This window comes from Meriones unguiculatus, chromosome 12 (genome assembly GCF_030254825.1).
Source record: "Meriones unguiculatus strain TT.TT164.6M chromosome 12, Bangor_MerUng_6.1, whole genome shotgun sequence".
In the NCBI taxonomy this organism is placed as follows: domain Eukaryota; kingdom Metazoa; phylum Chordata; class Mammalia; order Rodentia; family Muridae; genus Meriones; species Meriones unguiculatus.
Genome location: NC_083360.1, coordinates 92,685,135 through 92,712,015, shown reverse-complemented (window position 1 = coordinate 92,712,015; position 26,881 = coordinate 92,685,135). Strand labels below are relative to the sequence as shown.

The 26,881-nt window shown below is 41.9% G+C and overlaps 1 long non-coding RNA gene across 1 annotated transcript; it reads right to left on the bottom strand.

Moving 5' to 3' along the window:
• Positions 1-13,935: 13,935 nt before the first annotated feature.
• LOC132646764 (uncharacterized) lies at positions 13,936-14,923 on the bottom strand. The gene is made up of 3 exons (XR_009585008.1): positions 14,804-14,923; positions 14,538-14,705; positions 13,936-14,104 (listed from the first exon to the last, which is right to left on the bottom strand). It is a non-coding gene; the product is annotated as an uncharacterized LOC132646764 (long non-coding RNA).
• Between the last annotated feature and the right edge of the window lie 11,958 nt (positions 14,924-26,881).

Sequence of the window (26,881 nt, the reverse complement as noted above, 5' to 3'; positions counted from 1 at the left end):
ATGGCATATGCCAGGTCAGGATGTGAATCTCTGCTGCTAACTCTCAGGGCGTTCTGTCTAATAATACTATGTTGCTTTTGTGTTAATCACAGACGAGAAGCAGAAAGATCTGCTTGGGGTCCCCCATGGGTGAGCCCCAGGTGAAGTAAACCCCACAGATAATTTAGCAAGCATATACTTATTTTCTTTCTGAAAATGACACTCGTGCTCAAAGGATTTCTCAAAAAAAATATTTTATTCCAATGGAAAATCTTTCCTATGAAATACGAAAGAGAAATTGTTTTTGTAATGAGCCATGGTTTGTTAGACAGCAGAAAATTATGAGTGCTGCAGAGGAAGCACAGACAGGTGTCCTGTCTCACTCTTGTTGCAGAATAAAGCTTCTGGTAGATTGCCTCTGCTGAGCCACACCAAGAGGGTCTGAAATTCAAGTGTTCCACCAATTAGCTAAGCATTGTCTGACAATGTATCTTACCTAGCTGGGCCTCAGTTTCTTCAAAGTCTTTAAATTGGATATAAAGTAATGTTGCTTGGTAGCAAAATGTGAGAATGTGCAAATGACAACCTTTGTGCACAAAAACTGATAGCTTTGAACACAGTTTTCTCCTCTTTGGGGCCATTATTGCATCACACTTAAAATAACAAATATCTGTCAAGGGTACACTGTGCCCAAGGCTCTGTGGTAGCCACTTTAAATCTTTTCTGGAACAAATGTTATATGGAGACAAACATCAAACAAAGGTCACTTGTGGCATTCATTACTTGTAATGTAGAGGTGTACTTATGTGATTTCTCCAGACAAGAAAGTTCTGAAGAAGAAACACACAGAAGCCCACTGAAGGCCTTTGCCTTGCCAGTAGCTCCTCCACCTGTGTGTTTACCCAGAGGCCACTGTGGTGGGAGAGATCAATGGGCATAGAGCCCGTTTTCTGTTTCCTTTTAAACCTAAAATGCTCACCATCCTTTATGAAGTTCTTCACTGTCTAAAGGTAAAGCAAAAAGCAATCTTATCACCCCAGTACACAGATATGAGATCACAGGGGAAATAAACAATTAGGATGAAACCCCAAGCTGAAATGAACAAAGAACAAAGCATTCATTTGGGCAAAAGTCTATGCAGGCTCCCAGTGCCTCGCAACATCCTAAAATTCATAGGGCATTCCTTGAAATGTCGTTCACATACACCACCAGTTTCCCGTACACAAGGACGCCCGGCATCCTTCAACAGCAGGAATGCATATGAGAAGATGAAAGGCATCACAGTCTGGGCCTCCACATCCCACTGCACAAATTCTCCTGCAGCCCACTTCCCAGACTCTTCTGTTGACCAGACTTTATCAGGGACTTGGATTCAAGACCAAGGGACACAGGTAACAGACAGACCAATATCATAAAACAAACCCCCCAGCTGGGTAAGATGATCAATCCCCACACAGAAAGGCAAATGGGATGGACACAGGAAGAGGTAGAAAACAGGGAACAGGACAGGAGTCTACCACGGGGAGCTTCTGAAAGACTCTACTCAGCAGGGTATCAAAGCAGAGGCTGACACTCATAGCCAAACTTTGGGCAGAGTGCAGGGAATCTTATGAAAGGTGGGGGAGGGGATAGAAAGACCTGGAGGGGACAGGAGCTCCACAAGGAGAGAAAAAAAATCTGGGCCCAGGGGTCTTTTCTGAGACTGATACTCCAACCAAGGACCATATATGAAGATAACCTAGAACCCCCACACAGATATAGCCCATGGCAACTCAGTGTCCAAGTGGGCACCCTAGTAATGGGAACAGGGGCTGTCTCTGACATGAACTCAGTGGCTTGCTCTTTGATCATCTCCCCCTGGTGGGAAAGCAGCCTTACCAGGCCACAGAGGAAGACAATGCAGCCTGTCCTGATGAGACCTGATAGGCTAGGGTTAAAGTAAAGGGGAGGAGGACCTCCCCTATCAGTGGACTTGGGGAGGGGCATGGGAGAAGATGAGGAAGGGAGGGTAGGATTGGGAGGGGAGGAGGGAGGGGGCTATGGTGGGGATAGTGAATAAACTGTAATTCATAAAAATAAATAAATTTTAAAAAGAAAAAGAAAAAACAATTTTAAAAAAATCTCTCAGCAGAGCTTTTGTGAGGCAAATGGAGACAAATCTCAGCCTGAATTCTGAGTCTTGTGACTGATTTACTGGATTCTGTTTGGATGCAAAGTGACATAGATTAAGTACCCACTGGTCTCACCTGCCATGCATGCATTGTTCACTTGTTAGTTAGTGGTGCCAACAGAACCCCAAAGAAAGTGCTCTGGTACCTGTATATTGTGCCAATTTATTTTGTTCTCCAAATTTCACCCTTTGCTGAATTCATAGCAAATTTAATATAAACTCATAAAATTAAAAGTGAGCTTATACAGTTCTTAGATTTGTTCGCACTGTGACCTTATGGCAATGTCCTTGTATCTTGGGGGAGGGGAAGCATTTGGAAAGCATTACCTCATTAAGGAAGTAAATTTTGAGATTTTAGAAGTAAAACTGTCTTGGTCAATGTCCAAGAATCAGTGTCACTTTTGAAGTGATTTGCTGATTAATACAAAAATATATCGACTTCTGTGTGCATTAATGATGAGGATTTTTTCTCTGATATCTAAGTGTCAGATACCTACATTAAGATATGCTCACATCTAAGCTATATCTAGAGTATCACAAGACACACTATTCTGACAGTGATCTCAAATATAATTAACGCAAATAAGGCAAAATTGCACATTTTACTGTCACACAGGATAAACCTATGTAAATAGCTCTTTTTTTATTCTATCACATATATCTTTTTTGACCAGATTACATTATTTTCACTTCTTTATTCCTGTTTGACCCTGATGCTTTTTAACAAAACTTTCTTCTATTCCTAGAGTTAGTAATGACCAGCACAGAGCATCCTGGACATGCAATTAGAAACCATCCCTCCTTATGTGCCATCCTACTTCCTAAACCCATGGTCCTTTATAACAAAATTGTTTATATTTTGAGACAAGATCTATTTAAAATACTCAAATAGAGGGTAAAATATCTCAAAAAATGTGCCTTATCATTAGCATAGCACAAAAAATACTTGGTTATTATTTGACTCAGACAAAACTATGGTGAGGATATTTTTTTGTTTGGTTTGTTTTTTTCTTTTTTCTGTCTCACAAAAACCAAGTGTTCTCCAGCAATGAGGCAGCGGAAAAAATCAATACTTGCCATGTACCATGTAACCAATAGAATAAGGGGAATGATTTATGTATGGATGGATGCAGCCTGAATCAGCTGGGGCCTCGTACAGAGAGCAAGAGAAAGAGAGGAGAAGAAACGGAAAGAGAGAGAAAGGGAGAGGACGGTGAGGCAAGCTCAGCTGCAGAGATTATTTTTAAAGTATGGCCAGATTTTTTCTCTCTCTTTTTTTCTCCCTGCTGCAGCAATAATGCCCATCTCTGGCTCTGCAGGACATGGGAAAGCCTGCAATTTGTGGAATATACGATGGCTCAGCTTTCTCCTCCTTGCCTCAGAGTCCTGATGCCATGTTCATATTAAGGTGCGCCGAGAAGGGGGAATGATGCGTGGCCTGCAGCCCTTCTGCCGTCCAGTCATCTCCACCCTACGTAAGGCCAGTGATGGGTTGACAAGCACTAGTTGACAGAGAGTCAGGTCATCAACAGGATTTTACACACACACACACACACACACACACACACACAGCACCGGTTCCTGAGGAGACCAGCGGCAAGGGCTTGCACAGGAAAACTACTCTATACCTCATGAATTCCTGCTGGAAATATAGTTTGGTTAACTGGAAATCCAGGGAGCTACAGCACTTAAAGGTATTTAATTCTCAAGGTAACTTTTAGAGGGCTGATCCCCTCGCTGAGAGCTGAGCTATGAAGTATAGTTTGGAGCTGGCAGGGGGAGGCCCTGCCTCACAGCTGGGGATGTGTCCTATTGTATGCTGAATTCAGTTTTGACTTTATGCCAGGTTCATTTTCTGCTTTAAGGTACTACTGAAAATGTATTTTTAAATGAAAAAATAATTTTTCCCAACTCCTACTTTCTGCATCAAACTCAGAATGAACCATGTAAAATATTATGAGAGGCAGATTTGGTCATTTCTTTGGAATATATTTATTATAAAGATGTATTTACATAAATCTAAATTCATTTTTCTGGGTTGTTCTCTTTTTATTTTGTATGTGAAAATGTAAGAAGCTTGGCAGAACTCTGTTTTCATCAGTCCATTGAAAGGCTGGCTTGTGCCCTTATCAGAAGGAAATTGATGCTAAATAAATGTTACTGCTTTTATGTCCTTTAACTCAGACATAGTACTACTGTCAAAGTTGGGTAGTCTTATACAATATCCTGTATTCTGTATGTGGTTCGCCGCTCCACACAAAATACACAGGAAGAAATTTCAGACAGCAAATGTATCAGAATAACATCATGTTGTTAAGACTTGCTTAATTTCAAGTCAGTATTGTTAGCATTTACTCTCTAGAAAGAAGATGTCTTTAGTTGACAAATATATTAATATAAACTCTCTTGATAAAATATCATTAATTTAAAATTAGGTATACTTAAATGATACAAATTATCTTTAATTCTAATATTAAAATCCCATGCTATTTTAAATATATACATTCACAGTATATTAAATGACAATTTTAGTGATTTTCTACATGTATAATTATTAACTAATTTTTCTTTGACTTATACATGTAATAATATGTATTCCTGTTTATACTGCAGAGCTGTATGTTTAGCTAGTAGCTGAGTTTGCATGCATAGGACATAGGATTGGAAATAAAGAGCAGATATTTAGAGAGCTGTAAGAACTATTTTCAGTGAAGACAGGTCCTAACCTTTTAAGTGACTGTTAATACTTAATACCATTTTGTAGATGTCACTGAAGATATTTAAGTTTTAACTTTATTATTATAAATGATCTACCCTACTTATGAAATTCTTTGGAGAAGATATCTATTCAAACTAAGTAAGTACATCTAATTTCTCTCCCCCAAGTAAAATCTGGAACAACAACAAACCCATAGTACAGGAGTAAGCACACAGACTATCTTTCGGTAATTAGAATCATCTTCCTGAAACCAGCAGAAGTGAGCCTGCCCTAAGAGCATTTTACTATAGAACTTGATCATCATACGCTCCCACTTCTGTTGCCCCAAACAGGTAAAAACAACAGGACCCACCACTGACTTTCCTTGTGAGTCTTTGGCCTCAGCCTTGCTGCCTGGGTGAGGGCTGGTAATGAGAAGACCCGGAGACAGTCCAAGTGGAGTGGAGTCTGTGAAGCTCAACGCCAGGGAGCCTCAGCAGAAAGAAGTATTCTCAGCACGCCACCAGCAGGTAGGTACTTACCAGAAAACTAACCGGAAATTTACAAGCACCGTTACCAGCAAGGTGGTGCTGAAATGGAAGGAAAGCATGTCCAGAACCCGGCGGCCGGTTTAACAGAGATGTGTTATTGCCACTTACGGAAAACTGTCATCTGTCACGGAGAGAAAGTCTGAGAGCCTGCCAATGGTTGCAGAGTGCTTAATGAGTCCAGCCAGATCTAGACTGTTATTTGAAATGGGCCTTATAGACACAGGGGTAGAATAAGCAGACAGAATCCCGCCCTCACAATAGGAAGAACACACAAGTACTAACTACAGATCGCTAAGCAGCCCGAGAACTGGATTTCCTCACTGCTAACAGGGTCTCAATGAAAGTCAGATTGGCTAAAAGTTTGTTTGCTTTTTAGACAACTTTTCTGCATTCTAATGAAAGCTAGTCCTTCTTGCCCCCAACATAAGATTAATTTCCTATAAACATCTAGCCTTGAGACTCACAAGTGAAACTCAGCATCTTATCCTGTGGCATAAAAGCAAATCTTTCAGTAAGCAAGGGTCTTCAGCAAACACCTACTATGCTTTAGTTGCCTTTATTGGTGGTTAAAATTTCACTGATGAGATGCCCATTAACGAGAAAAATCAATATCCTGAGCTTAGCTGCCTGCTTTGTTTTAATACCACAAATTATTTAGAAACCAATTAGATAAATAACTATTTAGCAAGTATAAGAAATGAGTCTCGTTTGATTATTCTAACACCCAGGAAAACAAGATAAGCTACTATCTGGTTCCTCTGTCTTAATAATCAGTTATTCCATTTAATAGGAATGAATGAAGAAACTGACTTTAGAAGTTGTATTTTAAGTCTAATTTCATGGCTGCATCAGAAATAAGACTGAAGGCATTCTAATGTTAAAAACAAAAACAGTATTAGCTCTAAAGAAGAGATACATCGCTCAGACCTGAGCAGTAACTAGCAAGCTTCCCAGGAAAGAACTGTTTCTTGCTCACTCCATTTCTTTTCTCGTTGTTTTTGTTGTTTTCTCTCCAATTAGCTTGGAGCAGGCAGAACATCTTGAATTAGCCAGTTCAATCTGAGCATAACTGGATGGCAAATTTCTATTTTCAAATCTAAACTGGTTCACTCAAACCGCACAGAGCTTGAACTCCATTTAGCAGAAAAGCTAAACAAAGGCATACAGCGATCCATATCTGCTCACTGTCACACTCTTAAAGCATGACCACCTGGATATCCAGATCTTGCCAAGACACAAAGGCACAGAAACACTCTACTGAAATGCTAAAAAGACAGATGCCCGAAGCCACACCTCAGCTCGTGTGCCTGCTGGAATGGGCTTCCTTGGTCTCTGTCCTGACTCTTCGCATTTGCATCTTTATAGATTATGGGAATATATAGATCTCTCACAAAGCTGTCCAATTCCGGCCACAATCTCGAATGGTTTTACTGTATGGGCTGTCTCGTTTATTCAAGCAGATTTTTTTTGTTTTGTTTTGTTTTGTTTAAGATCTAAATGAGAGCACAACCTCTCTTTACACGCCCAGGGAATGATCCAAAAGATGGGAGGCCTCTAATAAAACAATTAATTGTGATAAATTTCTGAATTTTACTCCTTCATCCAGGGCTATTTCCATGGCAACACCCTCTCCTCCTATTGTTGGGTTGTTGCTCACTCACATAAGCAGGTTAAGCCCAGGGCAGCCAGGGCAGGCTGATGGTCAGCTTTTATTTTCTCTGGCCCTTCACCAAAGGTTAGTTGAGGTCACCAGAAGCCAAAGGGTAATTACTTTTTCTCCTCAGGGTTAAAGGTACACAGATTGCTATTGGGACAACTGTATGGATGACCTTCAGCTTTTAATGTTCAATCTTCTCTGCTTTCATTAGACACATAAGTATGACACTGCAATCATGATTCCTCATGCCTAAAATTCAGGGTAGGAAGCCAAATGTCCCTTCTAAAGCTAACAGACATTAACATAAAATTTCCTTGAAATCAATTTGGAAAACCCAATGCATGAAAGGTTTTCTATCTTTTGAAAAAAAAGAATAGAAAAAAATCATGGAAGAAAGTTACAGGGATACCAGTTTTTCCTCCTCTGTTAATTTGATGTTCATGGTATCCCATGCTGTAGTCATTTTCCTAAGGGTGTGTTAAGGCTCAGAAATATAAGCTTTCTTTCTCTATTGGGAGCCCCGTTCTTCTCTTTTAAACACTGATATCCCCCCCCCCCGGTGAACTAAGAATAAATCAGATTAAAAGAGTTTTCTCTGGTCTCTTCTTAATTCTTAAAGACAAATCATTCTTTAAAATAATTGGGAAAGGGGTGTCTTCTCAGACTTAAATCTCAAAACATTTTGCCCCTCTTATATGAAAAGCCACTTTTAGGTTAAAGTTCTATATATTTTAACTAAAATCTCAGAGAAAATGATTTTCATAGATTCCAAAAGTGGAGACAAATGTCAGATAGAATGTGTGTGTCATTTCTCAACCATCTAGAAGAATATTTCCAGGTCCCTGGCCATGACAGGTTTGCTAATGGCTTATTTCAAAGAGATTCACAGAAGGAGATTACTGCTCCTACTAGAAGACAGGCCCAAGGTCACCTGAAATGGGGTCTTGATCCAAAGTCTTAGTGGAAAGGGACCATCTAAGAAGCATCCAGAGATCTGAGAGCACACTCTCCCTTTATCTGGAGAGAGGGCGAACATTGCTGCGGCCCATTTTCTCAGGCTCACCTGGTGAGTTGAGAGTCACCAGGTCATGATTTTCCCCTAAGCCTCATTCTCCAGTGATCAGGCTTGTCCTTGATCTCGCCGTATCTTCATCTGAAGTTGTCTCTCTGCTCAGAAACCTGCCAGGAAAGCCCGAGATGCACCTTCCAAGGCCGTCAGACTAGAGTGCTTCATCAGCTTCTGCCTCTGTCTTGGCCCGTGTGTCCTTGACTCCCTGACTCAGCTACTCTGTCTTGCCAAACAGACTTCAAGTGCTCTGTGTGTGGCTTTCCCCTCTCCCAGCTGCGGCTATTCCCAGCAAACAGCAACTCTCTCTTAGGGACACTCACCCTTTAAAAGGGTGGGTTATAATTTAGTTCATTTAGGAATAGCTCCATGTTCTTCTCTGTGCTATGCTGCATCTGAACCAATTCAATGAATGCACTGTACCTAAGAAGAATAGCATCATGCACATAATTATATATCAGTGCTCTGGGAAATTCACCTCAGTTAACTGAAACTCATAAAATAGAAGCTTTTAATCACAGTGCTCTAAATCACTCTCATCTGCAAAATCATTGACTTCTTACAGAATATGTTTTTTATTAGGACTTCTTGCATAGTCGTCCTTGATAGTAATCTTGGAAATCTTTCCTTTTCTCACTTAACTTTCTCTTGTTCCCTTCTATATTTCTGTAAAGTCTTTGTAATTATCACTCTCAAAAGCAAAACATTTTGGTATCATCATACTTCAGGCTCCCAGACTCCTCTCCTTCCTGCTATCAGTGACCAACAACTAACCATTGCTACGGGTAGAGCATAGCTAAGGGGAAAACAAAAAGCTAATCATGGCCACACCCAAAAATATAATTTTAGAAGCAAGTCTTGAGTCTTCAAGGCCCATGGAGTTGCATAGGAAAGGATGTAGGTGTTGGATGTGACATTTAGAAAGCTGGATAAGATCTAACTAGGCAAAAGTCACCACCTAGTATGTTACCTGGTTAAAAATTACCCAGTGGAGGAAAAAAGAGGAAGGCTAGCGTCACTCAAGGCTAGTTGTCAGCAGTGACTGATTTGGAAAAGAAAAGCTCTTTGCTCAGTTATACACCAGAGACACAGCAGCAGTGTGTTCCCTGCTCAGGGGCATTTGACGGCATTGATGTGAGATTTGGGGCTTGAGGAAGTGAGATGGCCTCAAGGAAGGTAAACTTTTTTTTATATAATTTTTTTTATTTTTATATTAATTACAGTTTATTTGTGTCTCAGCTGTAGCCCCCTCCCTCATTTCCTTCCAATCCCACCCTCCCTCCCTCATCTCCTCCTTGCCCCTCTCTAAGTCCACTTATAGAGGAGGTCCTCCTCCCATTCCATCTGACCCTAGCTTATCATGTCTCACCAGGCCTGGCTGCAATGTCCTCCTCTGTGGCTTAGCTAGGCTGCTCCTCCCACGGGGGGCTGGGAAGGTCAAAGAGCTAGCCATAGAGTTCATGCCAGAGACAGTCCCTGTTCCCCTTACTAGGGAAGCCACTTGGATACTGAGCTGCCATGGGCTATGTCCGAGCAGGGGTTCTAGGTTATATCCATGCATGGTCCCTACTTGGAGAATCAGTCTCAGACAAGCCCCTGTGCCCAAATATATTTGGTGCTTGTGGAACTCCTGTTCTCTCCAGGTCTTACTAACTCTCTCTTCTTTCATATGATTCCCTGCACTCTGCCCAAAGTTTGATTGTGAGTCTCAGCATCTGCTTTGATACACTGCTATGTAGAGTCTTTCAGAGGCCCTCTGTGGTAGGCTCCTATCCTGCTTCTCATTTTCTTCTACTAAGAAAGGTAAACGTTACGACAACTATGTTTTCTTTCTGCATACTTTCCCACCTTCCTTAAGGATCGCTAATCTGCACTCCATCACTCCCACCCTGTTCTGCAATACTGCACCTCATATTGAGGTTTTGAAGTCAATAGGGCAAATCTGCCCTCATCCAGTTCATAAAGATGCCTGGTTGGCGTATTTACCTAAAAGCTAAATATATCCAACAACAGCATCCAGGGGGTTTTGGGAGAGAGATCCTTGGGAACATCACCTTCTTGAATACTGTGGGACTGTTTTCCTCTTTTTGTGCCAGAGATAGCTCTGGCCTGTGATCCCTCAGATTTCCATGGACACACATAAGGCTTTCTCCTCCGGAACCTGGGAGTGATTGAGTAGTTCCAGAAACTGATAGAGAAGCAGCATGGTTAGGGCACCAGGCTCTGGTGCCAAGTGAATGATGAGTGTTCAGTGCCGTTTCTCAAGGTGAGGTGACGTCCTCCGGCGTGGAGCACTACCACGGCCAAACTGAGCTGACTTGGGAAGAAAATCTGTGGCTGGCACGTGGAGATTCTGGCAAACGCACCAAGTGCAGCTCTCCCAGCCTCAGCTTAACTACGCCGCTAATTCAGAAGCACCATGAATACATTTCTAACACCCACACGGGGTTTTGGCAGTAAAGCACACTGGGCAGTGACTTTCATAGTAATATATTGATTCATACCTACCTCTAAAATGGGCCAGCACCGTTCCTTTTGCTAAATATTTTCTTACCTTTTCAGAAAAATGTGTGTTTTCTCGCTACCAATTTGTCTCCCTGCTGGTGTTTTACCTTGTTTTGACACAGAACTGTGGTTTGTGTGAAACATGTAGAGCCCTTCCCATGTTTACTCAGCCGCAGACGTCTGCTGCTTTCCCACTGGAGCAGGGAACTTGTCTTGCACCTCACCTATCCTCTCTATCCAAAGAAGCAGTTTCCATTCCACATTTCTCTGCCAATTGTTACCTGACCTCGTGTCTTCTCTGACCATAAATAAGCTCACAGATTGCTAAAACACATAAGGAGACATCATTTCTTTTATGGAAAGCTGTGCTATTAGGAGGCACAGTGGTACAATGGTGAAGTACACAGATCCTAGGGACAGACAGACAAGCAGACAGACAGACAGATGACTTACTAGATTCAGGTATAACACACAGACACACAGCACAGAGACATACACACATACATACACACACACAAACAAACAGACATACAACACAGAGATGCACAAACACAAACACACATATATAACACAGAGATATACATATACAAACACAGAAACACACAACACAGAGACACATACATACTCACAGAGACACACAAACACACACAGAGACACATTCACACACACAAACCCAGACATACAACACAGAGATACACATACACAAACATACACATGCACACACACACACACACACACCCAGCCCTTTGGGCTGTTGACAATCCATGTGACACAACACACACGAGGAGCTTATCACGGTGCCTAGAAGCACAGCAAGTCCTGGATAAATGGTAGCTGTTAATTGTGTGGGAGCCATGTTATAGAAAGCACAGATTATAACTCCAGCTAACAGCTCTCCTGTTTGGGGGAACAGTAGCCTCTTGCTGAGCCTGGTGTTTTTGTTTCTAAATAGGAATTCACACTGCAATGTTAGGATGGCTATGAGGCTTAGATGAAGATACATGCTTTCCCAGCGCTATGCTTGAAGACATCATTATTTAGTTATTTAGTTTCTAGGTGTGATCTAGATACATTTGTTCCAAGCTAAAATTCTGCAAGGGAAATCTGGAATATGTTGTCAGAGAAATACCCTATAGAGGGGAGAACAAGCCTGTGTCAAAAAAAGACAAGCACTAGTTCCAAATTTCTCTGAGGAAAGCAACATGGATTAGCTATCATGATGTACCTTATCTTGTTAAGGCATCATTATGAGTCATTTCTTATACTCAGAGTAATTTCTTCAGAGCATAGCATGAAATAATTAAAATAGGGCTTTCTCTTCATTCAAGTACAGAAACTAGGCTGGGATGGGAGGAAATAGCATGCGATCCCACATTTTATACTTAGCAATGGGAATGCATTGCTTATATTAGGTAGCTGGAGTCTTTCTCAGCCAGGTAAGCAGGCTTCAGGAGTCTCAGCTTGCCCTTGTGCCTGCTTCTGAGCGTGTAGTTCGGCCCCTGTGCAGACAGCAGTCCTGACCTAGTGCAAAACCCTGCAAAACCAACATCCCAAGACAAGATTCTCTCCCCATTCCTCCCCATGCTGTGGCCAGCACCAAAGTCCTACTTTGCACTTTAAACTTCAGACTCAGAAGTTCCTTGAAGACCGTCTTACAGCTTTGAGTCTCTGAACAGAGCATCAAATGCCACAGCTCCACGTCTTACTCAAAGAGGTCCAAAACAGGCACTTTCACAGGTGGTTCCCAGGTGGTAGGAGTTCACACACTGATGAATTTTTAATAGTGAAACTTAAAAAATGACAACAGCTTGTTTTCCCTTGTAAAGAGGCTTTGGTTTTAGAGATTCAAGCATCAGGGTTTGTTTGGGTTTTTTTTAACTATTATTTATTAAAAGTCAGAGTATTCAGGAAAAGGCATTTAATTATTAAGGTGCAGAAACACAAAGCAGAGGAGGAAGAGCTTCTTGTGCACTCATGTGTAAATGTACATACAGGTATGCACAGGCATGCACATGCGTGCATACACACACACCCGCACACAGAGAGGCAGAGAGTATAATCTCAGTTATGATTTTACAATTAAAGAGCAAGATGTTACCCGGCGAAGCCAAGTATCCACAAATGTGCATGATAGCCCCCATTCTCCTGCAGCTGACATCTCTGCACCCTCCAACACCTTCCTTTCCTGCTGTGGCATGGATGAGCACAGCCTCCTCAGGTCTTGAACCTCCTGGCTACTTGCTGTCTTTAGCCTCTGCCAGGTTAGAAGGGAAAAGCTCTCACTGGAGTCTCTTGCCGGGGTGTGCAGAGTTCTTACATCCTGTCTGAGGCAGAACTCATTGTCCCTCCCAGGAGCCTGGATACAGGCTATTTTATGTTGCCCCCTGCTGTTCCGTGTATACCCAACTGCACACCTCCCAACATCCCTCACCTCAGCTGACTAAACATTTGGCAAATAAATACTAGTACACCAACAGGCTGCATCAGCGTTGCATTATTGTTACAAGCAGAACTCCCTTTTGTTTTCTGTCAATCAGTGACCCTTACTGAGTCCCTATCAGTTGTGCTAGGTGTGTGGAATAGAAGCAAGAAGAAATGTAAAGTCTATTCTCAAGGCAATTGTCTACAATTTCTTTCTTTCTGGAGGCATGGAGAACCCTGTGTAATTTTCAGTGTGCCAGAGACCCAAACCTGCAGGTGAGATAGATGTATGTGCCTCAGGCAGGTGATAAAAAGCAAACACAGAAAACGGAACTGATGTAGAGTGAAGCGCCCTCAGGGATCTTTACAGCTTGTAATCTGCATGCAAGGACATGTTTTATACATGTATGTCCTCCTGAGGCTCTACATAGTCTTTCATTGATGTGACCTCTCTCTCAGAGACTCTTGGAAAATGTGTGGATACCATTTCTCATTCAAAACTTTTCAACAACAGTAAATCATGGTCACTACATCAACAGAAGCCAGAGAAAAGGAGTAGGAAAATACCCACCAGAGAAGGCCATCAGACACATTCCCACTTGGCCCTGCCACCAAAGCGAATAATGCCTACAGGAAATCAGCTTGCCCTTCCAGACCTCTGCCTTCTCTTCAGAAAAACAAGTGAGTTGAAGTAGTCCTGGCAGTGCCTGTGGTACGCCCTGCACTTCTTCTCGGCGTTTGCACTTGTCTGAGTGCTCCTAATCACCAGGACTCTATGAAATACCAAGAATCTTAGCCCATTTCATAGAAAAGGAAACAGACACAGAACAGTAAAACAGATTTTTTCTTTTTTAAGGTTTATTTCTTTGTTACATATACAATGTTCTATCTGCATATACACCTACACGTGAGCAGAGAGCACCAGATCTCTGCTCTGTTGTTATGAGATGGTTGTGAGCCACCATGTGGTTGCTGGGAATTGAACTCAGGACCTCTGGAAGAGTAGCCAGTCCTCTTAACCTCTGAGCCATCTCTCCAGCCGCCATTGTTCCAAGTTCTATGACAAGCAAGCAGCAGAGAGTTAGAACCCATCCATTCTCTTTCCAGTGCCTCCTGTCTTGAGCACTAAGAAGGGCCATCTTCCAGTAGATGGAATTTAGATGGCACCGAAGACCCCCTTGCAGTTTGTTTTACTCAGACCTGGAAATGTACAATGACTGCTGATGGCTCATGTGACATGTACTTTAGCAAAGAGCTTGTGGAAAGAGAAGTACAAATCAAGACTGCATCAGCCTGATACTAAAAAGAAACATTCTCAAAGTGCTCTCCAGGCAGTTTAGACGCCCAGCCGCATCCTGTGGCAACCGAGAAGGAAACAGCAGCATCCAACAGAAAGCAACACAGAGGTCAGGACCCAAAAATGTCCCAAGAAAAGCTGAAGAAATGTCTTATTCTCCAGACCATAGCTGTGGGGTGATGTTCTCACTCACCCATACTGAGTTCTCATGTCCTCTAGGACTTTTCCTTTGATTCAGCAGAGAGCCACCAAATCCATAGCAATGACAGAGGGGATCCCTCCCCTTGACTCTTCCTCTGAGCCCCTAGGTGGATGTTGGGTCTCTTGGCTCTGCTAGCATATCCTTCCTGCTTCCTGCGCCCTAACAAAGCAGAAACACTGTCTCAATGTCCTAGTCCAAGAGGCAAGTGCTTCTTCCCTTGAGGCATCTGGTGCATTCCCAGCATGCCCTGCACCTACCCTTCCCTCTTTCTGGCACAGGCATCTGCATGCTCCATGCGGCCATCTCCTCCAGGACTCCTTTCCCATTCCTTCTGCTCAGACATGAACTGCTTGTTTTGGTGATTCGCAGGGTTTTTCTTGTGCCTGCCTAACAAGTTCTGCTTTTCAATGATGTTTCTTCACAACTGGTCTGTGTTTTGCTCTTCAAAGGGTTTGGAGCAATGCCCGGTCCCAGTAAATATCTGCTTGGTTTTTCAAGGAATAGTGCTCCTGTCAGTTGAAGGAGACAGTCCATAAATGTACACAACAAAAGAAAGGATCCTTGGAATTTTATTCTCTTTATCAAATTTTTCAGTTGTGAAAGTGTCAGAGGTGAGAACAGGCTTGCTGTGAACCATCAGGAACACATCCTGTCTCCAAGCAGTTTCTGAGTACACACATGCCAAGCTGAGACCTGCTAATTGGGCCTTCAGCAAATCAAGGTCCTTGCTGCACAACGGCTGTTTTACCCCAGATCTGAGGGTGCTTCTGCGGCATCCACACAGGCAAACAGGGGACACCTTTGGACTTCAGAATGAAGTCCAGCAAAAGATGCCCTTGGTTCACTTGATCAAGGCAGGTGTCACTGAATGGCAAAGGGACCTCCTTCACCGCAGAACACTGTTTGAAAACTGTAGAAAATGCTCACCTTCTAACAAGTGGGTAGACTTTTTGTTCCCTAATTGCTCCTCTTTGTGGTTTTGAGGTTATATATACTGTATTTCTGTTTATGTGCCATGTCCCTTCCGTAAGCCAAAGCCTTGGATCTTGGGGGCTGAATGGAGCTCAAGCACTGAGTCCCTGTTCAGGATGAAAGACACAGATCAGCCTGGTGGGTTGAGAACCAACAGGGCACTACCAAGAGATCCTTTCTCACATGCTTCTTCACCCAATAGGAGCTTGTGCCTTGCAAGTGTCAGAGCTAGGCCTGGGGTCGGAGAGTGATGTTCTGTGGCTATCACAGCTCTGTGAGAGCACTAAGCCAGAGAACTAAAGGATGGCTGCACAGTGTCATTCCATAAAATGTCAAACTGCACAGTAGTAGATGTAGCAATAATAATTCGAAGATGTGGCTAGGGCTAGGACATTTCTAAAGCAGACTTATAAAAGGGGTACACCATTGCCCTTTTACCTTCAACAGACTAACCAGAGGGCAAAACTACACAATCCTCCCACCAAGTTCATTTTCCAAACACTATAACCACCTTGACGCTAAGTTCTCAATTGCTACACCCCCCTCTTTGTCTGAACATTTTCTAGGCATGACATAATGAATTCAGTTAGGATCTCCCACTAGGTTGGGTAGAAGAGGGCTAATAGTGCACTAACGTGCTCACTGCCGATCAGAAAAGCGCAGGTCAGCTCCTTGAATGCTATGTTGCTCAGCACATTAAATCTTTGAACTCAGCAAAAATATATAAACACTTTTACTCCTGAAGTTATGGTTTAGGAGGGGCGGAGTAAATGGACAATAAGGATGATAATCGATTTAGAATGGTTTAAATGGAACAGTGATGGATTGCTACTTTTTCCTTTTATCTGGTGTAGAGACTGAGTGCCCCTGTGATCACTTTAGTATGAAAGAGACGGCAATGAGTAACCAATCAAAAATAACTTTCTCAGCCTTTGCGTATGTGCCAGTCCTTAGGCACCTGCTATACATATATTGCCTTGACAGCCGGCCAGTGGATAATTGCCAACTAATATCACTAAACAGGCTGAAGAGCAAACAGCTCTCCTTTTTCTTGGGCATCGGGGAACTTGGTTCCAACTCTATGCACTAGTTACCATCAACTCCAAAGTTTACTATCAATATCTCTCTTTGCTACTGCCAGCATTTTAGCACCCCTGTAGTACTCCTGTTGGCTCTTCTCCAAGACACTATCCTCCACCACAAAATAGAGGACATTCCTAGACTCTAGAGTGTGCATAAGAGGTCACCAAGAAAACCCTAATAAAACAAGGACAAATGGCTCCGGCCTCTTCTAGTCCGTATTGGCTGGTTCTCACAATGACGGTCCCAAGTAGTGCTCAGTACAAGGAGAAGCACCTATCTGGACTAGCCGCTTGAAAACAGTGAATGTCCTGTTTCTTAGAGAAAGTTTGCTGGCCCTCTCTTTTGGGAATGTGGATTTGTTTTTATAAAAATAAAAAATGAAAAACAAAATGTAAGCTCCCTCCATTAATAACTTGGAATACTCTTGGGAATTAAATTTGGACACATAGACCCATAAATTTTGTACACATTGTTATGAGTAATTGTGTAGATAGTATGTTGTTCTAGTTGAAGGAGTATCAATGTTTCATTTGGAGATTAAATGAGGATGCCCATTTTAGTACAGCTAGTATTCCTCCACAACAAACAACACTATTTCAGAAATGGATATAGAGTAGACTTTTCATACATATGAGTACAAAGTATACTTGCCAAATGGCCTCCTAAATAATATTAAGACACTGCTGTCAAATGTGATATTAATTAAATGTTAACGTACATCAGCATCTGAGACTATAAATACAACAGTTAGTGTTTTGTGCTTCGTTTTTGTATAATTCTACGTTTGTATCTAAGCTTTGGAAGATGCCAATATGCTAGTTAACTATAGTAATCTTCATTAAATACACACTATTAAAATATTAAATGGATTAAATGTAAGTATACAAGATACTACGTAGTAACAAGGTAAGAAGACATAGTCCCTGCCCTCAGAGCATTTAAAAGCCAACGAAGACCCTAAGATTTGCAAACAGCTTATCAATGCTCTATTTTATTTAGACATTAAAATTTCACATAATGAGTATACAGAAGTAAAAATGCTTTATGCTTGATTTAGGCAACTGTATGAACATTATTTTCCAAACAGTATGGAAAAGCCCAAGTACTGCACCTCTTTTTGTGGTGTCTTGGTGACTGAAATTCTACTTGTGTTCCACAAATTCACTTCTCTTGCTTAAGCAGCATCTCACTCCTCTCCAGTGTCAGTGGGCATATTTAATTGCACACATTTAAAATGTTAGAATCATTCCAACACATTAGTACGATAGGTTGCTTTTTTTTTTAATTTTGGTAATCTGATTTAAGAATTAGTCATAAATGAGTTAATGTGTTGTCATGTTATCTAACAAATCACTTCCCCTTGTGAAAAATAGGACCCCAGCCCCATAACGTCACTGGGAATTGATGTGAAGGGTCACTGAAGGGAATGATGCATAGATGGGAGGGGAAAATCACAGAAAACCAGCCTGTCTTCTCACAGTCTCTGGAAGCTGGGTGTGTTAATGCAGTTTATGGCACCAAGAAAAACAGGAGTCAAAAGTGAAGAAAGGGTTGTCTCCTCATTTACCCCCACTCCTAAAAATCAATCAGTCAATAGTCTTATCGAAATAGATGGTGATGAAGGGAAAGAGAAAAAAAAGAGATTTCCCATAAATTCTATGTTATTGATGTCTAACCACACAGAGGCTAATGCTCACAACAGGAATGAGCCTTTATAAACTGTGCATTAAAGCTCTGTTTGGTTCTATGCAAAAAGATTAACCCTTTTTTAACTCAATATTTTTGTTCCTTGATCACAGGAAGAGCCACATGAGTTTAAGCCTAAAGTAAAGTGTACACATAGTACTGAAATTACGACAGACTTGTGGAGAATTCAGATGTATGATTACTCCTTAACAGACCTGAGTGAAGAAGCTGTTCCCACTTGCACCATAGCTATAGAGATGGTTTGATTGAAAAACTTAATTTACTCCTGTAGCCACAGCTAATGAGGCTGCTCAGGATCTCAACAACATACCTTACTTACCTTCTGTTTTATTTGCTCTGCCGCATTTTTGTATACTGATCTGATATCAGTAATAGCATATAAGTCAACCTACTAGGTGTTTTTTTTTTCTTCTTCTTCTTTATTTATTTATTTATGCATTTGTTTGGTTCTGGGAAGTTTTGTCACATGTAGCAAATCCTGTAAGTCCAGTAAAATCAAATTACAGAGCTAAACCGTCAATCCCATGAATTACATTTGTAGGTAAATTTTTATCCCTAATACCTGGAAACTACTCATATTTTCTCCATTTCTGTAATGCTGCCTGTTTGAGGTCGTTCTGTGGAATCAAACCATAAGTAAAATTAAATCACGAGAGTACATATTTTTAAAAGACTTCACTTATATGGCCCATATACACATAAGCACATATCTGTGTTTACTTTTCATAATCTTAATTTTATTTTTATAAGGATATTTCAAATTTAACTTGATTCAATGCCCAAGACATAGAGACAGCCTAGGGATAAGCACACCAGGGTGTCCACTGAAGGGCGCCACTTTCTGATGACAGCAGAGCCTTGGCTAGCTGCAGGGGGTCAGTGACTCATCTGGTTTTGCTATGCAGTGTTTGGAAGGAGCCGCTGCAGCATGGAGCTTTGGGAGAAAATCGCTGGTGGGAGGAAGGAGAAAAGACACTTCATGGGTGCTACATCCATCCTGCCCTCCGTCTGGCGTCTAGCAACAGAGTCCCAGGAGGGAATCTGCTGGACAAGCAGGAGATAAAGAGTTAATTGCTTTTAATCAGGCCATAAATTAACCTGTATTTTAGTGATCTGAAGGGAAGAGGTGCTGCAAAGGACTAATGAAAACACACATCTAAAAATAACTCCTTGTTTAATTAACAGCACACCACACAGCCACTCTAATTAAAACCACCAGCCAGACCCAGGACTATTGGTTCCACACCTTTCACAGGCACTTAATAAGTCCAATGAAATCATTTGAACATTACTGGGAAATAATAGCAGCAACTGTGGAGAAGGGTGTCTAAGGGGGAAATGAACTCACGCTAAGCAAGGAAGCTGCTGTGCCATGGAAGTTAAGCTGTGCACAAGGTCAGAGTGAGAGGCGGAGGCACAAAGGCAGAACTAGTTCCAGGCTGTTTCCATGGAGAAGGGGAGTCACAGCAGAAATAGTCCATCTCTGACTTTCAGAGGCTGAGCCTAACCCTACCTAGGAAAGACCAGGCATCTATTCAGCATGGAGGAGCTGAGTATCCCACCCCAAATATTAACAGCCAGTGTTCAGTGAACGCTTATTTTAAACCGGAAATTGATAATGTCTAGGACCTTCTGTCACACAACACTGGATAAGACTAAAGTTTAACAAAAGTAAAATTACTTGTCCAGGGTCTTAAAGCAAGGGAAAAGCCGGGAGATGAAAGTAGGTAGAGTAGGACAATAGACTGCCTCTTTAACATGCTCGCTAAGTTTCCGTATTAAGTCCCAGTGGGCTGCAGAGTGAGACTAATAAGCATAGCACTTAAAAGTAACAAGGTTTAAAATATTGGAAAAAACTTTTATATTCAGCCATTTTTTTTATTCCATTTTAGCGGAAAAGATCAAACTTAAATTCAGGTTTCTGTATTGCCACATGCAGACAGAAAAAGACAGTAACGGCCTCAAGTCTAAACTGGCAGAATGGCCCTTTGGCATCAACTTGAACGTCTTTCAGCACCTTGGCTCACGTGAAATGGCACTTCCTGTACACGCATCGCATTAGAGTCATTCCACCACTTACCACATGTCAGGATTCAAACGTTTTGATTTTACAAAATTAAAGGAAGGCTGTAAGGATGGATGGGAACTGGGGTGTCACACAACCTTGCTACTCAACTGGAAACACTGTCAGGAGACACGGCACTAGGAGATACAGAGCTTCTCAGAGATACAGAAGCTCTGGGTAAAGGGCATCCAAAATCAAATTTTGATTAGTTGCAAAAAAAAAAAAATGGTCCATTGAGTTGGGGGGTAAATAGGCAGAGGAGTGGGGTCTGGGAGTGAAGGTGAAGTCCTTCCATTGAGAGCCCCTGCCTGTGGTGGAGAATGTGGGAGGAACATGAAAGCAGATAACAGAGAGAGTCTGCCTTGTTGACATCATGCATGTTGTTTTAAAGGCTGGAGGGAAAAAAGAGAGAAATGAGCAGGTAGTAGAGAACTGAGGTGTGTGTGCACATGCGGAGTATTGGGTGCAGAGGCCTGTGCTTAAGCATTTCACTTCTGTGATTCCCACGTGTGAACTGACAGGGACCAACGCAAGTGTTTCAGATGTTGGTGTGCCTGGCTCTGTGCTGTGACCTCCAGGGATATCGCTCATTGCATCTTGACAGCAAAAGCAAGTAGGCATCCTTTCCCAATCTACAGATAAGAAATTAAGTTCTACTCCAAGGTCACAAAACTGGTAGGCATCAACACACAGGACTGTTCGTGTTCAGGAGCTGCGTTCCTAGCCAGTGTCCACTGGGGTTCCTCTTGCCAGTCTTCACATGGGGGCTTGAGAATAAAAAGACAAAGTCTTTGTGAATGCTGTGACTGTTCAACAGTCCAGGAGTTTAAAGAAAAGAGGGGGAAAAAGAGTGAGAGAGAAGAGGAAGCCCACATTCTCCTTCTCCTGCTATTCTCTCAGGAGCACAGTGGGGGTTGTCAAGAGCTGGGCACACATAGTGAGTGCCCCTCTGCCCTCCATTGCTAAGCCCGCCAGAGACACAGGCCAAACCACATATGCTGTCCAAGTCTCCCCAAGAGTCTGTTCTTCATCTGGTCTAGGGAAACAATACTAAGGCAACTGCCAAAACACAGGCTCCAGGAATTCCTCATGCCCATCCCAGATTATTTTATAAAAATGCTTTCTTCTTTAAGATTTACTTGTTATTTTGTGTGTTTGTGTGTGTCCGCGTGAGTTTATATAAACCACATGTGCACACGGACCTGCTTCTTTTCAGCCACAAAAAAAAAAAACTGCAAATGCCAGCTTTCCGAATTCTTTCCGTATTCCAATGTCACTCGTTAACCCTGGAGCAGCCCACTGCTGTGCCTGAAGCCCGGGTTCCCACAGGTCAGGTGCTGCTGTGGGCTAAGAGTTCTAGCCCAGTGAGCTGTCACTTTTGGAGATGTGAGCTTCGGTTTCTCCTTCTAACCAGAAGATTGGTAGACAGTACCATGGAGGATGGAAAATCCCAAGGCACCTGCCCTAAAGATGGGGGTTAATGACAAACATTTCTCTAAGGACTCAGCTTTATAAATTTCCCTTTAATATTTTGGTTAACACCCCAAATTGCAGTAAAATAATCACTTAGTCACTTATTTGTCAAATTGTGAAATTAAATTTCATGGCAAATTTCTCAACCTCCACAACTAAAGACTTCAACGGTATTCCCTCACAGAAACAAAACTGAGCACCTCCATCGTAGAAGCCGCCTAGCAGACATATGGCTTCTAGACTATTGTACGACATACTCTTTTAAGTGAAAACTGTTGGAAGGAGTCGCATTAACCGCTTGGCAGTGGCCTGTACGGCGCTGCCTCCAGTGCCCCTGTTCAGAGAGCCCTCATATCCTCCACTCCCAGCTCTAAAATACGGTTATGATGCCGACTTTAGGGACACCTTGCTCAACTCACACGTTTACAAACTCTGAAAGGAGGCTGAGCCAATGGCAGCAACAGCTTCTGAGAGCCTATCTAGAGGTGAAATTGTAGAAGCTTCTGTGAAGCTCGGGCCTCCACTTAAGCAGCAATCCTGATGCTGGGCACTCTGAAGGCAGTTTACTGTCCACCCCTTCACTTGTGCATTTTCACCTAAGAGATGATCTGAAAACAAAGCCAGCTCACTTCCAAAACAAGCTCATTTTTTCCCATCCACACCTACCTCTCCTTGCTTATTCTCTGTCATGTCATATTCCTCTGTTGAGAATTCTATTCAGCTCTCTACCCCATTGTTTAACTGGATTATTTGGTTTGTTGGTGTCTAATTTCTTGAATTCTTTATATATTCTGGATATTAGCCCTCTGCCTAATTTAGGGTTGGTAAAGTCTGCAGGCTGCCATTTTTTTCTGTTGACAGTGTCCTTTGATTTATAGAAGCTTTTCAGTTTCATGACATCTCCTTTATTAATTCTTGATCTTAGACCCTGGGCTATTGGTGTTCTGTTCAGGAAGTTGTCTCCTGTGCCAATGGATACAGAAATTGTGGCACATTTACACAATGGAACACTACTTAGCTATTAAACACAAGGCAATCATGAAGTTTGCAGACAAATGGATGGAACTAGAAAAGATCACCCTGAGTGAGGTAACCCAGAAACAGAAAGACACACATGGTATACACTCACTTATAAGCAGATATTAGCCATATAATATAGGATAGCCATACTAAAATCTACAGACCTAAAGAAGATAAACAGTAAGGAGGACCCTAGGGAGGATGCTTAAATCTCATTCAGTATGGCAAACAGTATAGACACCAGAAGCAGTGGAGGAAAGGGAACAGGATGGGAGCCTACCATAGAGGTACTCTAGAAGGCTCCAACCAACAGGTGATCAAAGCTGATGCTGAGAGTCACAGCCAAAACTTTGGGCAGAGCACAGGGAGCCTTTTTTTATTTTATTTTATTATTAGTTACATTTTATTAACTCTGTATCCCAGCTGTATCCTGCTCCCTCATTCCCTCCCAATCCCACCCTCCATCCCTCATTTCCTCTGTGCCCCTTTCCAAGTCCACTGATTGGGGAGGGTCTCCTCCCCTTTCACCTGACCTTGTTTTATCAGGTATCTTCAAGACTGGCTGCAAAGTCCTCCTCTGTGGCCTAGCAGGACTACTCCTCCCTTGGGTGGTGGGGAGGTCAAAGAGCCTGCTATTGAGTTCCTGTCAGAAATAGTCCCTGTTCCCCTTACTATGGGAAACCAATTGGTTACTGAGCTACCACGGGCTACATCCAAGCAGAGGTTCTAGGTTATATCCATACATGATCCTTGGCTGAGTGTCAGTCTCAGAAAAGACCCCTGTGCCCAGATATATTTGGTCCTTGTGGAGCTCCTATCCTTTCCATGTCATACAAACTCCCCCTTCTTTCATATGATTCTCTGCACTGGGCAAAGTGCAGGGAGTCTTATGGAAGAAAGGGATGATAGAAGGACCCAGGGGGGACAGGAGCTCCACAAGGAGACCAAGAAAGCCAACAATTCTGGGCCCAGAGGGTCCTGCTGAGACTGATGCACCAACCAAGGATCATGCATGGAGAGGACCTAGACCCTTTGCTCAAATGTAGCCCGTGGTAGCTCAGTCCTCATGTAGGTTCCAGAGTAAGGGGAGCAGGGGCTGCTCTGACATGATCTCTGTCTCTGTCCCCTGCTTTTGATCACTTCCCCCTGGCAATTTGGCCTTGCCAGGCCTCAGAGAAACAGGATCCAGGCAGTGCTGATGAGACTTGATAAGCTATGGGCAGATGGCAGGAGAAAAGGACTCCTCCTTTCAGTGGACTAGGGAAAGGGTACGGAGGAAAGAGAGAGGGAGAGAGACCAGGAGGAGTTGAGGGAGGGGGCTACAATCAGGATATAAAATGAATAAATTGTAAAAAAAAATTAAAAATAAAATAAACTTTAAAAAAAAAAGAAAAGAAAAAACTGACTCTGAGGAGTTATAGCTTTGGCCTGCCTCCCTGGACCTAAAAGAGTATGTCCTCCCCTCCATCCACCAGTGAGACTGATCACATGATAAAGGTGTCTACCGCTCAGACACTATGTTCAAGCCTGAAGAGTCCCAAAATAAAAGGAGATGTACTAAGCTGTCCTGCTGGCAAAAGGAGGCCTTTGCAGAGCATGAAAAGAGAAAGGAGAATAACAATTTAATTCCTGTCCACAAATAGCTTCTGGCTCTGTATGAGGTTACCCACACAAGCTTCACCCCGACAAGTCACCCTAGGAGGCAAATGGCAGAAGAAAAAAAAAATGATGTCTGGTAGGAAGATGCTTGCCACACCCTTAATTTTGCATGAAGAATGTATATTTTCAAGGATTTGACCTAAAGCTTTAAGTCAGCCCTTCCATTTTTCTCATTTAGTTAGACCTTCCTACCTCAGCACCATGTCCTTGAAAGAACTAGCACCATAACATTCTCTAATTAGTAGGAAAAAAAGATACACAGGCTAGTTCTTCATATCTTTTAGTATTATTATTATTATTATATTTCTAGAAGGAAAACTTTTAAAACAGGATTGAGGATCTTCATAACCAAAAATGATAAATTGCTATAAAAGTATACTCATTTGTAAGGAAGAAGCAGTCAAATTTTACTTGACTTGGGCCTTGTCACCATTTTAAGATTTTAAAATGACGGTTTTCGTGTGTAAGAAATGTCACTTCAAGTAGTTCAAGGTAAAGAGTGGAGCCTTCAACATGTCTCCAGTGTTGAAGCCAAAGACCTTCCAAAGTTACTAAAGTGTATTTGGAGCTAGAATGAGATTAGAAATAATTATTACAAATAATCTCTCACTTTCTTTTCTTCTCTGTGGAAATGCAGCTACCTCTGTAACAGGATTGCTACTACCAATAATAATAGCACTGAACTATTAAACACTTAATAGACACCGGACCCTCTGAGCAGCAATTTATCACACTGGATAATCACTCAACCCCTGAGACTATCACCCTTCCCAGGATTCACAGTCTGGATGACTGTGCTTACCACTAAACATTCATTGATCAGTAGATTTCAAAATGTACTGATAACCAAATGAGAACCTCAGCACAAAATCTTCAGAAGCAACATCATCCTCCACCCAAATAGCAAGTTACAAGTGTTCATTTCTTGGTCTCAAAAAATATCTGCATGTAAAGTTTGTATCAGCATATTTTTCTGAGAAATGTCAATTGCATCATTCTGTGACATAATCAGCATTTTAATAAGTATCGATTGTTATATTGTATTATTTGTACAAAAATAAGATTGACTAATATTTTATAGGTTTACTGTATGACACATTATGTCTGTTACTTTGTGAATTTATATTTCGCATGTAACTGAGATGGTTAATATCTTTCATATATCAAGCAAAGACAGGTAAATGTTATGGCTGGAATTTAAAAGTAGATGTAATTCTCCAAGGGAAGTAAGAGGTATGTTTAATGAGCTTGGGACTGTGGAAAAATATTTTTGTAGCACAAATATATTAAAACTGAGAAGCAATTTATAATTCATTGAGGGTTTTAACAATGTGCTCAGTTCCTGGGTCTGGGTAACAGTTTACAGGATACTCTTACAGTCCCAAGTGTCTTCTAGAAATTTTAACATCAGGACGTAAAGTGTGACCGCTCACAAGTGGCAGCCCAGTGTTCCTGTTTGTGCAATACGGAGTCATTGGTTCCTCTTGCTTCTATCCGGCTCAGCCGTAGAAAACAAGGAGAACAGGCCCTGCATTTAGAGCAAAGACAAAGTGGAAGATCACATGATGGAGAAGCAGTTTTATTAATTAGTAATCTGTAGATGGATCTTATGCTGTTATCATAAACCTATAACTCAGCCAGTGAAGTCATTAATCCTGGAGAGCGGAGACTGCTGATATTTGTGGCAATGCTTTCAACATTCTATGATTTTAATAATGGTGCCAGCAAATGCTGAAAACCGTTCACCAGGATCTGTTCATTCTGAATCCTTGGAATTGATCTCCCAGTTTTAAAAAGTGTCTCTAAACCCCAAATATGAGGTGAACCATACACTGTAGATGAGCAGATTTTTCGAGTGCCAGTGCCGTAATTGTTTCTCTCTGGGAGATTCCCATTAGTCCCAGGAGGAAAAACACTTCGATTGACCTCAAAGAACACAGCAGATGTGGATAAACTGTGTGTGCTGCCAACCTTATCAGGCAAAAGGCAGGCCTTGAAAATCATAGAACACTCTGGACATGTGCACACTGGCTGTGGGAACCAAACGGCTGTGTTCTTCAGATCAGCCAAATAGGAAACTACAGATAATGAGAAGAAAAGAGAAAAACAAGTCTTTTAACTAACAATCTCTTCATATTTAAAACAGTCTCAGGAAATAATATGAAAAAAAAATCTGGGAATCTTTGACAAACCAAAAAAAAAAAAAAAAAAGATTTTTTTTTTTTTTTTTTTTTTTTTTTTTTACATAAAACCCTAAAGGCCCAATTGCTTAAGCTCCTGGGTGCAGAATTCACCTCTGAGGCCATATTTCTTGCTCTGTAGCCAAGGAGATGACTGGAAGAGGTTGGAGAGTGAG